Consider the following 13,293-nt stretch of genomic DNA (forward strand, 5'->3'; position numbering starts at 1 on the left):
CGGGTTTTAATGCAGATGTGGACAAAAGCCCTTTACAGGATTGCTTCACAGATTTATAAAAGAGGTTGTTTTCAATAAGATCAGATGGTAGTGATAAGTGGTGGCTAAATCCACTGAATATGCAGTGGATAGATTGCAAAGATGTGGACAATGTGATCAAAGGATTTTTAGCTAAACGGGCTTTTTTGCATTACCGAACAATTTTTTTTTCAAATTTTCATTCAATCCATAGCTTAAAGGTTTTTTTTAGTGCTGGTTGCATAAGTGTCTTTTAGTAATATCCTATTACCACTATATGAATGAATCTTGTTCTATGCCATGTCAGAGACTGACATTTTCTTTTAGTTGAAACCTTATATGACCATTTTAATATACAGTGTATTAGGGTAACTTTGGTGCAGTTTGACATACTATATAACTTCCCACACAGCCTTATTTTACAACCTAATAAGCACTGGTGCTGTTTTTTGTTTGATGAAATATGACCTTTTAAGTATTATCAGGGGATTCTAAATAGTGATGTCCTTGGAACAAATTTGATTAACCCACCCCATTTCCTGCAAAGCAATCAATATAGTGGCACTTTATAAACCTCTGGCTGCCTTTTTTTGCATCTCAGTGCAAGAATAAATATTGAATTCATTTTCAGCAGCAGTGTTCTCGCGAAGACTGAGATGATCTAAATACATTAGGTGGTTTGAGAGCTTGGCATTGGCTATTGACCAAGAGGGCCTGGCTTCAAATAAAGATTGCATGGAGTCATCTTTAAGTACTTCTGGTATTGACTAATCACGAAAAGGTCAATTCAGAATTGGGCATAGTTTATTATCGTCGGAGATGCTGGGATACAGTAAGCAGGTTGATGTTTTATTGTTTTACAACATTGAATCACAACATATTTAATTTGGCTTTTTTGAGGCTGATCAACAGAATAAGACACTTTCATGTCAAAATGAAAATGCATCTCTACGAAGTAATATAAATTAATTACAAATATGAAACACAAAGTAATTGATTGCATAAGCATTCACCCCCTTCAAGTCAATATTTAGCAGATGCACCTTTGGCAGCAATTACAGGGGTCTCTATCAGCTTTACACATCTGGACACTGCAATTTTTCACCATTCTTCTTTACAAAACTGTGCAAGCTCTGTCAGATTGTATAGGGATCATGAGTGGACAGCCTTTTTCAAGTCCAGCCACTAATTCTCAATTGCATTGTGGCCTGGACTCTGACTTGGCCACTCCAGGACAGGAACTTTAATGTTTTTAAGCCATTCCTTTGTAGCTCTGGCTTTATGCTTGGGGGTCATTGTCTTGCTGGAAAACAAATCTTCTCCCAAGTCGTAGCAGGGTTTTCGTCCAGGATTTCCCTGTATTTTGCTGCATTCATTTTACTTTCTAAAAACTCATTTCACAAGCCTTGCAGGGCTCACTGCAGTAAAGCATCCCCACAGCGTGATGTAGCCTCCACTATGCTTCACGGTAGGAATGGCGTGTTTTAGATGATGTGAGGTGTTTGGCTTACATCAAAAGTAGTGTATAGTCTGATGGTTAAAAGGCTCAGTTTTGGTTTTATCAGACCATAGAACCTTCCAGCTGACTTCAGAGTCTCACTCATGCCTCTGGCAAACTCTAGCCGAGATTTCGTATGAGTTTTTTTTTAACAGTGGCTTTCCCTTTACTACTCTCCCATATAACTACGACTGGTGAAGCACCTAGGCCGGGGGTCGGCAACCTGCGGCTCCCGAGCCATTTGTGGCTCTTTCACCTCTGTGCTGCGGCTCCCTGTGGCTTTGGGAAATAATTGGTCAGTATTTAATTAAAATGTATTTTATGTTAGTTTGTTAGCTTTTGAAATGTAATTATGGTGATCTTGTACAACCTAAGTGTAGCGACACATTTCCTGCCACATCCGAAACGGCTCACAATTAGCCAGCATTCCGGCTAAGGGAGATAGCCTACGGGGGTTTGTGAGTACGCGTCTTTTGCAGCATCTGCGTCCATGGGGGGCTGGGTTGAGGGAGGCTTAAAAGCAAGGCTGTTTAGTTCGAATAAAGCTATCTTTGACTGCAGTTTACTGACACCGCTACAACGTGTTTTTATCGCTGGCTGTCCAGACGGAAGGTGCTGAAACGCTTTGTCGCGTGTCTGGAAGAAGTGAAAACTTTCCTGGGCAGCAAAGGGCTCACCTTTCCTGAGCTGGAACAGCCAGAGTGGCTGGAAAAGCTACACTTCATGGTAGACATGACAGCGCACCTGAACACGCTGAACACAGCTCTTCAGGGGAAAGGACGTACAGCCCTGCACATGTTGGAGGATGTTTTGGCATTCGAGCGCAAGTTGACAGTGCTTGCCAGAGATTTACAGAAAGGCACTTTGTCTCACTTCCCCAATTTGAGAGAGTTCAAACAAGGTCACGACATGATAATTTCGGAGTATTTACATTCTGCAATCATCGCAATGCAAACATCGTTTGGGAAACGCTTCTGTGAGTTCAGAGAGGAAAAAAACACATTATCCTTCCCGGTCACTCCCTTAAGCATCGATCCTTCCCTACTGAATACGACTGCATTGGCAGGTGTGAGTCAGCCTGATCTTGAGATGGAACTGGCCGTCATAGCCGACAAAGACATATGGGTGTCCAAGTTTAGACGCTTGACAGCAGACCTTGAAGATGTTGCCCGTCAGAAGGCCGTTCTTGCTCAGAAACACAAATGGAGTGATATTGAAAACCTCACAGATGACAGCTTGCGATCCTGTGTAAAGATGAAGGTGACATCATACAGCCCTGATGTGCAGACGCTGTGCGCTGAGGTCCAGGAGCAGAAATCCCATTAACCAAGTATGATAAATATTTTAATTGCCTATTATTTTACTTATATTCATATTTTTTCATTGTTCAGTGAAATAGTCCTTTCATTTTTCAGGATGACAGCTGGCTGACGTTATTTTTGGTTTGCTGCTGGCGGAAAATTTAAGTTCGGCGTTTTTCATAAATACAAGAAGGACTCAAATAGACATTGAATATTTTACTTAAAAGTAACTTTCAACCCAACGTCTTTTTTTCGGAGTTCAAAATGTTTTTGTTGCATGCAGAAATGTAATTTCGTTTTCTCTGCAGGAGTTCATCAATTTCATAAATGCAACACATTATAGTTTGTTTATACATAGCATAAAGGCAAAAAAAACGTTGTATGCAGTGTTATTTCATTTTAAATGTCAAACGGGTTTTGCGGCTCCCAGTGTTTTCTTTTCTGTGGGAAACGGGTCCAAGTGGCTCTTTCAGTGGTAAAGGTTGCTGACCCCTGACCTAGGCAATAGTTGTTATATGTTTTGTCTCTCCCATCTCAGCCACTGAAACTTGTAACTTCTCCAGAGTTGTCACAGGTCGCTTGGTGGCCTCTCTCAGTAGTTCCCTTCTCACACAGTCATTCAGTTTTTGAGGATGCTCTAGACATAGCAAGCTGGTGGCGTGGAGTCATCAGCGCCGGACTTCGGAGCAAAGGCTCCTGAGTTCAAATCCAGCTGGCTCCTTGGCATGCTTTCCATCCATGTTGGGTTGAGCGTCGAGCTTACAACTCAGCCTCGTAAAAACGAGAAAGCCTGCTTTAAAAAAAATGCCGTCACAACAGCATCCTGATGACACCACTCGGAGTTGAGGGCTTTCTTCTCTTCTTCTGCTCTAGGCTGATTTATCACTGTGCCATATTCTTTCCATTTCTTGATGGTTGACTTAACTGTACTCCAAGGGATATTCAGTGAATTGGAAATTTTCTTGCATGCATCTCCTGACCTGTCGTTTTCAATAACCTTTTTTGTGGAGTTGCTTCGAGTGTTCCTTTGTCTTTATGGTGTAGTTTTTGCCAGGATACTGACTCACCAGCAGTTGGACCTCCCAGATACGGGTGTATTTTTACTACAATAAATTGAAACTTGACTGCACACGGGTCTTCCAAAAACAGATCTCCATTTAATTTATTATGTGACTTCTAAAACTAGTTGGATGACTTGATGTGTCATATTAAAGGGAGGTGAATACTTATGCAATCAATTATTTTGTGTTTTATATTTTTAATCAGTTTAGATCACTTTGTAGAGATCTGTTTCACTTTGACACAAAAGAGTATTTTTCTGTTGATCTGTGTCAGAAAAGCCAAATTAAATCCACTGTGATTCATTGGCATAAAACATGAAAACTTCCAAGGGGGATAAATACTTCTTATAGACACTGAGATAGTAAAAAGGGAAACAGAATGCAAAATTTAGTGTTACACTTGCAGAGAAACTGCAGTGCAGGTGGACAAATAAAATTCAAAGCCTTGATGAAATAGATTGGAAGACTATGAGTTTATCTTTTAGTGTATTAGGATATAATTTTATCATTAGCTGTTCCCATCTGCATTTGTGGATCAAGATGTATGGCCTTCTTTTCTCCTTCTAGGAAGTGAAGACTAGTTGTTGCTGCAGAGAATTAAAAACCTTCTGAATGGAAAAGGCTGAAATTCCTTGTCTTGATTGACAAGGTGGGGAGTTACTATGCACAGCATCTTTTTGGCATTCATTAGACTGAGCAGAACTTGCAGCTATTGTGAAGAATCAAAGAACAGAAAGAAAATTGGGATGGGACAAAGGGAAGAAGGGGGACTGGGGAAGAATACAGAATGTCTCTAAATCTGGGAGAAAAGAAAGGTCACACTAATGACTAATGGAGAGATGAGGCATGCCAGGATATCAGCTGGAAGAAACTAGTAGGGTGAGTGGGAAGGGAAGAACAGGCAACTGGGGAGTGAAGAAGACCAGAATGAATACTCGAAATGTACGATGGTATCACTGCAGTGGAGTTGGTGTGTGTGGCTTGGTGTTGGACATGGATGATCATAGAACCAGAAGGGTAAAGGAGGTGAAGGGTTGTAAAGGACACCAGAGGGAACAGAGGGCAAAACGAGGAGAGTCAGGGCAAACTGCTGATGAGGTAAAGAGAGCCAGTTAGTTTGTGGAGAATTAAAGTGAGGAAGGGTGAATGCATGGAGAGGAGAGGTGCATCAGGTTGGATATATGTAGAGGTGAAGAGAATGGGGAAAGAACATGCAAAGGTGAAGTGTGTCAGGATAAATAGAGAAAGCTGAAAAGAGACTGCTTAATAGGTTTTGCTTGATATCTGCATTACCTATTCTGTGGTAGTAATGATAAATGAAATAACCTACAGCAATAAACACTACCCTTAATTCAACACTAGTTTCATTGTAAGCTGGTAAGAAGCCAACAAATGGCTGACATGGAAGGTCGAAAATGTCGCATGGGGTGGGCGGGAGCAGAGGTTACTAGTCTGCGGTTTGGCCGAAATCATTATTGAGCTGATTCTAAAAGGGGTTGTAATTGAATATACTCTTTTGGATCTGGGAATGCTTGATGCTGGCATTCAGTACTCAAAATAAGAAAGCATTCCACACCTCAGTTCTAACCTTACCAGATGTGACAAGCTAAAAGAAAAAGCTATTTCTTGGAGGTGAATTGCACATTGAAAAATGGGCAGTTTGAATAAACTGTCTACTTTTAACAAACACGAGCAAATGTGGTAAAGCCCGAAGTACGGGAGTTGCCAAAGATCAGCAGCCCTCTTCAGGCAATCTACACAACACTTGCTGCAGCAGTAGATTAAAAATCTGACTCAATCTATTGCTAAAAATTGCCTCAAAGCACTTGAATTTATGTGTCAATTATCCAAATTGTAGGTAATCTAAACCAGATTGTTCACGCAGATTTGGAAAATGTACCTGTACACAGCTGATTGTATACTCTGCTTATTTCTGACCTTCAAATGCCCTCCCTAAAATTCTGATGCCTGTATTCTTTTTGTTGTGGGTAATGATTTGATTAAGAAGTAAGGTATGTGAAAGAAGTTATTTATCTCAGAATCTGGTGGTAATTTGTCATACTTAATAAGGGGTGTGCAAGAGTGCAGCACCCTGCAAGTGACTTGAGAAGTACTTAGTTACATCAATGTTTGATGGAGCCCTTAGAATACGTTTTTGTGACCTTGTGAACTCTTAACAAATATCAAAATCTAATCTAATGCATGGTATTTTTTTTTCCTTTGGGGTCTATAATAATGATGGAAATTCACTTGGAAAGCTGTAATAGGATTCCTACTGGCACTTTAATTAAAGGTGTTCACAGGCTACTGCTAGTGTGTTCAAGTCAACTGTCTCCTCAGGAAACTGTTCCAAAAATAACCTTGGCTTTCCACACTAAACCGAGCCATGAGGAATAAAGTGATTGATCATTGACTGTGGTTATGGATGTGCCCTGTGTTTTATGCCTTTCCTCATTTCTTAAGCCAGTTCTTCGGAAACCAAGCATGGATTTGTGCTGATGGATGAGCTGATGGATGAGCTGCAAGCGAAATCATCGTCCACTGCAACATTGTTTTCCACTGTCCTCCCTCAAGTAAATGTGACCTACAGTGTAGGAGAGCTTAATGGATTCTGCATTATGGTTGAAAGCAGCGTCAGTTAGTTGAAAAGCTCTGAGCTTTATATTACTTTTGCTCACTGATTCACATCACTTAACAAATTATTGGACTTCGTGGCATGATAACAAAGGGAAAATTGCTTCAAAATGTGGCTATTTTAACAGGGCATGCAAAGTGATGGCTCAGTGTTTCAGCATGAGGGAGGCATTAAAATGTGGGAGTGTGACTGTGGTGGTCGTCTTAGTGTTTGGTGGCTGTCATTGGTAAACAGCAAAAACATACAAGTAGTCCAAGTTCAAAACTGAGTTTATTGTTATATACACAAGCGTAATGAAAACAATTTGCAGTGGCATCACAGGCACATGGCATCGTATGATCAACATTCCCAAGAAAAACATACACCAGCCATAATTTTATGCAACTAGAACCAAAATAAAAAGCAGGATCCATTTTAGTGCCAAGTGATCAGAGTGGGATAGCATTATGTAAATTGTAGTGGTGATTAGGGTTTGGGCAGTTAGTTCAAGATCCAAATCGTTGAATGAAAGTAGCTGTTATTAAAAACCTGGTGATGGGTTTCTCTTTTAAGTGCACAATTAGAACGTACCATCAATTAGCGAAGTTTGTGGCCGTGAGGTATAAACCTGTACCATTAACAAAGTTGTCAGAGTTCATACAAATGTTTTGTGTGTGTGTGTGTGTGTGTGTTAGTGACAGTTGTTTTAAAGGGTATTGAGAAAACTGAACTGTTTTTCAAATTATTGTGCAGGCTGTACAATTGCTTTAGACACAGATACAAATAGCCATAAATGTAAGGCCATGTAAACATAATCAGACTGATGAAATGACTAACTGGTGTTAGTTCAATGAACCTCTGCTAATCAGGAAGGAAATTTTGCTTTACGGTTTTTTATTTTCCTTAAACCCTCTCCAAAATAAGATTGTAAAATTTCTTTTTGAATAAAAATGGAATGCTGTTTTATTGTGACCAAGCTTTCTTTGCGATGTATGCATCCCTTCCCACCTTGACCACAGCTGGGTTTCTCCTCTGGGTGACTTCACTCCTGGTTCTTTTTTCGAAATTAGTAATAGTGACAAAGGGGAATGCAGGTTTGTGTGAAAACATGAAGGTTTACAGCACAGATGGAGACTATTTGGCCCTTTTGTCCATGCTATCTCTGAAGCTACAGTGTTAATCCTATTTCTAGTTCAGATTATCCATTTTAAGTGCTTTTCCTGGGACATGTTTAAATGTGTGAAAGACCTCTGCCTTCCCAACCATCTTAGATGCTTGCAATTTTTTGCAGTCTCTCTGCTAGCAGCTAGTGCAGTGTATTTTCCATAAGTGCTCTGGGCTGGAGAAAAGCAAGCAAACCTTCTTGTCAATGATAAGTGACAGATGGCACGTGTGCTGAGCCTTCACATTGGCCGTGGTGCCCAAAACCACTGGAATGGTCTGGTGACATTTTCCAACTTGGTCAAGAGCAAGAAGGGCTTACCTGAATGAGGTACCAAGAGGACACACGTGGAAGAATATCACTAGTCAATGGGAGTGAATTAGAAGTGCATTAAATAGAGCTGCTGACACCTGGCTCCAGAGATCCGGTTTCAAGTTTTGATGTCTGGTGCTGTCGACGTGGAGCTGACACATTCTCTATATTTGTGTGGGCTTCCCCCAGTTTCCTGCCTTGTGCCACTGATGTGTGGGTTAGTTGGGTAATTAGCCACTGTAAGTTAATGCTAGTTTGTTAGGTGGGGGGGGAATGGTAGACTCTGGGAGACATAGAACATAGAAATCTACAGCACATTACATGCCCCTCGGCCCAACAATGTTGCGTGGCATGAACTTGGTGGGCCTCGGGGCCCGTTTCCATGGTTTTTTCAGTCTAGGACTTGGTGGGCCTCAGGGCTGTTAAATGCTTTTTGAATCTACAGCTTGGTGGGCATCAGGGCTGTCTTCACGATTTTTGAATCTACAGCTTGGTGGGCATCAGGGCTGTCTTCACGATTTTTGAATCTACAGCTTGGTGGGCATCAGGGCTGTCTTCACGATTTTTGAATCTACAGCTTGGTGGGCATCAGGGCTGTCTTCATGATTTTTGAATCTACAGCTTGGTGGGCATCAGGGCTGTCTTCACGATTTTTGAATCTACAGCTTGGTGGGCATCAGGGCTGTCTTCACGATTTTTGAATCTACAGCTTGGTGGGCATCAGGGCTGTCTTCACGATTTTTGAATCTACAGCTTGGTGGGCATCAGGGCTGTCTTCACGATTTTTGAATCTACAGCTTGGTGGGCATCAGGGCTGTCTTCATGATTTTTGAATCTACAGCTTGGTGGGCATCAGGGCTGTTAAATGCTTTTTGAATCTACAGCTTGGTGGGCATCAGGGCTGTCTTCATGATTTTTGAATCTACGACTACAGAGTCTTAGGCCCAACTCATAATGCCAATTAAAGTTCAAAGTACATTTATCATCGGTGTTTGTATACGTTATACAACCGTGAGATTCATTTCTTTACAGGTAGCCACAAAATAAGGAAACCCAAAAGAACCCATTTTAAAAAAAGACTGTCAAACACCCAATGTGCAGAGAGTAAAAGAACCAAATCGTGCAAACAATAAAGATGAGCAAATAGCATTCAGATTTAAAGCAAGCCACAATGCACGGAGCCTGGAGCAGGGCTCGGCCTCAGCCTCAGTTCAGCATAGAGCTGAGTAAATGTCGTAGAACAGCAAGCGCAACTGGCCTAACCCTTGCCTGTGGTCCTGACACCTTGTCTTTTCAATCCACTTGGCCTGGTGTTTAAGTCATCCAAACGTCGAGTTGTTCCTTGTTCTTGGACCTGGGCCTTGTAACATCAATATGCTCTGGGCCAGGACCCCGCCGCCACGTTTCGGCCCATACCCAACCTTTCCAAATAAGCCTGGTGCTTTAGTTGATTGAACCTCGCTCTCGGTTTAGGGGGACAGGCCTCAAATCTGCCACTCCTCTGCTCCAACTTTGCTCCTCTATGTTCGCCCTGACCTTGCTTCAAATATGCCTCAATTTTGCCTTGCACCTGTCCACTTTGACCCTCAATTCAGCCTTGCCACTCCATTGCTTGCAGTGATCATTTGCCATAAATTTTGCCAGAAAAGAAGTGTTAATAATGAAGTATTTCATTGTATTCTTTGTTTTGTTTGCTGCCAGTAAGTAGCCACTGTGCTTTACCAGCGCTATCTTAAACCGGAATCAATTAAGACGAATATCTGAACTAGTCCTATTTGCCAGCATTTGGCCTATGTTATCTACATGCTTTTTGTTCATTTATCTGTTTAAATGACTTGTGCACACCCCTGCCACTTTAGCAGGTCCTTCTATATACCTACATCCTCTGTGTGAAGACATTTCCCCCGGGTCCCTTTTAAATCTTTGCCCTCTCACCTTTAATCTGTGTGAAGTGTAACAATGTAATATACCTTCCTGATGTGGAAGCAGTTGAGGAAAAATGTATCTGAGAAAGGACTAATGATAGAACTGTTTGGTTGGAGGAGCATTGTCAGTTAATACGTTGGACTGAATGGCCTGGAATGTTGTGTTCTATTTGATGTCACATAATATTTTCAGTGAAAGGTCTCCTACTAGAAATCACTCAGCATTGATTTTGCTCTTAGCCATCTTTTGGATGGAGTTTTATCTCCTACCTTCCAAGTCTATTCATTTTGCTGTGATTTCAGTGTGGTCTGATGATCTTTTTTATATATCAGGCTCCAGAACCTCCTTTAATCAGCACCTATAGCAAACTTGCAGCAACGTTGAGATTATGGGCAATGGATGCTTAATGCTGCTGAAATGGTTCAATGAGATGCTTGAAAACAGCACTTGAATACTTCCCCAAAGTCACAGCATCCTTGAAGTTTATGAGCAGACCATGATGAAACCAATAAAACAGTTTAACTGCATCTCCATAAGAGGCTTAGCATTTCAGAATCAGATTCAGGTTTATTATCACCGATTGATATGATGTGAACTTTGTTGTTTAGCGCAACAAAGTCATAAAATTACAATAAATTACAAAAGTAGTGCAAATGAAGGAGAATTGAAGCAATGCTATGGATTGCGCGGAGATCTGAAGGTGGGGCAAGGAGCAAGACAGAGGTCAAATGAATGGAACCTGAATGGAGAATGTTGAGAAATTTTGACCCAGGATTTCCATTTGAAGATGATTTTGAATTTGTATGTTGAAAAGGTGATGAAGGGTCTCAGTCTTCAAACTTTAACTCTGTTTCTTTCTCTGCAGATACTGGGTGGCGCATTGACTATTTCCAGCTTTCCCTAGTTCGGTGTTGATATTATCAATTTTTTTTCCAAGTATCATTAGCCTGTCTCTCTCCATGGCCTCTAGCAAATGTTCTCTGTAGCTGTTTAATTTGGCTAGGTTTTGCACTGTATTGCAGAGATTGCCTTGACCAAACCATGGGCACTTAGTACCATTCAATATTCCAGTCGATTATTTCTGTACATTCACATAGTATGTTTTAAAATAAAGCAGAGAATGACATAAGCTCATAATTTTTAATACATTTATTTTTGTCTTTCTTTTCTCGGTCCCTCTTGATGACTGCTGATTTTCCTTGACGTTATATGCTGTTTTCACCTTCGTCTTTCAGGTAAGCTTGACTTAAATCTAAAACTGAAAAAGTCATTCTAAATATGAGCAAAAAAGTAATTATTTTAAAGGCTCAGATAATTGTACATCAATAACACAAGATAGTTGTTGAGGACCTTTTCACTACATCTTATAACAACAATTAATAGAGTTGATCAATCATGACTTCATTTACTTTACTTGCAGCAAGGGAAGACTAGCACAGCATGAGCTGGTGATAGCTTCAAAAAAAAACAGACAGCACTGTCACTCTTTTATACACAAGTGTTGGCACCAAGGACAGGGTGCATTCTGTTTGTCTACATAGTCAGTGTATTTGGCATAGGTCCAGTAACCAAATCCACTTGTCTTTACAGCTTGCCATATACTCAGTGCCCATTGGCATAATATTGTATAGACACTATTAGCAAAGAACTCTGGTACATTACAGGTTCCATTTTGTTGCAGGAAAATGCCATTTTGTTACACAGGTAAAGTTCATTTCTTCATTTTCTTGCATGAAGGCCCAGATATCAGTCTGCCCTTCATTCTCAATCTTTGAACTGCTTTCTGAATGAGGGAATGCTACCTCCTGTATCAAATAAAGTGGACACTGGGGGTATGTTAGTGGTCTTCTGCTGTTGTTGCCCATCCACTTGAAGATTCACTGTGTTGTGTGTTCAGAGATGCCCTTCTGTACACCACTGTTGTAACATGGTTATTTAAGTTACTGTTGCTTTCCTGTCAGCTTGAACCAGTCTGGCCATTCTCCCCTGACCTCTCTCATTAACAAACTGAACTGTCACTCACTGGATCATTTGTTTTGTTTATCCCACTGCACTACTCTCTGTAAACTCTAGAGATTGTTGTGCATGAAAATCCCAGAAGATCAACAGTTTCTGAAATACTCAAACCACCCCACCTGGCACCAACATCCATTCCACGATTCATGTTGCCTTCGTCCTGGCTGAGATGATGGGAGCAGGCTAACTATCCAAAAACATGGATGGTCATTGGCATAGCCAACTAGTGCACTACTCACCTTCCACACGAGCATGTTCCAGCAAAGGACCTTACTTGACTTGTACATCCTTAATATGTAGGTATTGTGACATGCTGTTGCTGCCAATTAACTCCACACTGATTGAACATGACACTAATCTTCTTTGTGTTGTCCAGAAATGATCATTACGTTCCCTGTCAATGGAGAACCCAAGGCTTTAGTTAGTAACATGCTCAGTTTTAGCTCAGAAGTATATTTGCGTTTGTATTGGGGGTGGGGGGAGAGAGAAGGCTACCTTAAAAACATTTACAAGATTATTTTAGGCATGTGTTGACTGCACCTCATGTTTACTATGTTTTTAATGTGTTTTCAAGAATTTATTTTCACACTTCAAGCCAGAATCAGAATTGGGTTTATCATCACTGACATCCGGTGTGAGATTAGTTGTATTGCAGCATAAGTACCGTGCAAAGATACAAAAATCTATCAATATCATTATGTTCTATGTCTAAGAAAAAAATCTATAAATTACCAAAATAAATAAATTGCACCAAAAATGAATAAGGAAAATGAATAATGGAAAATTCAGAAATATGATAGTAGAGGGGAAAGAAGTTGTTGCTAGTTATTATTTTTATCAAGTTTTCATAATTGAGGGAGCTTGATTTTGAATATCCTAATTTGATATTATTAAAATTTCAAATTCACAATTCTGCAAACTCTGGGTCAATTTCAGATGAAGAGTGAGTGTGTGTGTGTGTGTGTGAGAAATCAGTGTTAACTCTCTTGCTTCCTAAAAAATCTGTTTTTGCAGCATGTTGGTACTTCAGTGCTTCATTGTTCACCAGTATCAATCATGCCAATCAAAGGGTTATTTACACAGTCAGGAGCTAAAACGTTCTTGTCTGCTACTGCTAAGCATGCACTTGGTATCCAAAATTTCGTTCCATTGATTATAATGTGCAATCACTATTTTTACTGAGTTCACTGCTGCAAACCGAGGACATATTTCTTAGCGGTGATTTCTCTCAGAAGATCTTCTTTACAGAGAGCAAACTGAACCAACAAATGCAACGAGTAACAACCACAAACATGAGAAAATCTGCAGATTCTGGAAATCCAAAGCAACGCACACAAAGTGCTGGAGAAACTCAGCAGCCCAGGCAGAGTCTGTGGGAAAGAGAA

This window comes from Hypanus sabinus, chromosome 2 (assembly GCF_030144855.1).
Source record: "Hypanus sabinus isolate sHypSab1 chromosome 2, sHypSab1.hap1, whole genome shotgun sequence".
NCBI lineage: Eukaryota > Metazoa > Chordata > Chondrichthyes > Myliobatiformes > Dasyatidae > Hypanus > Hypanus sabinus.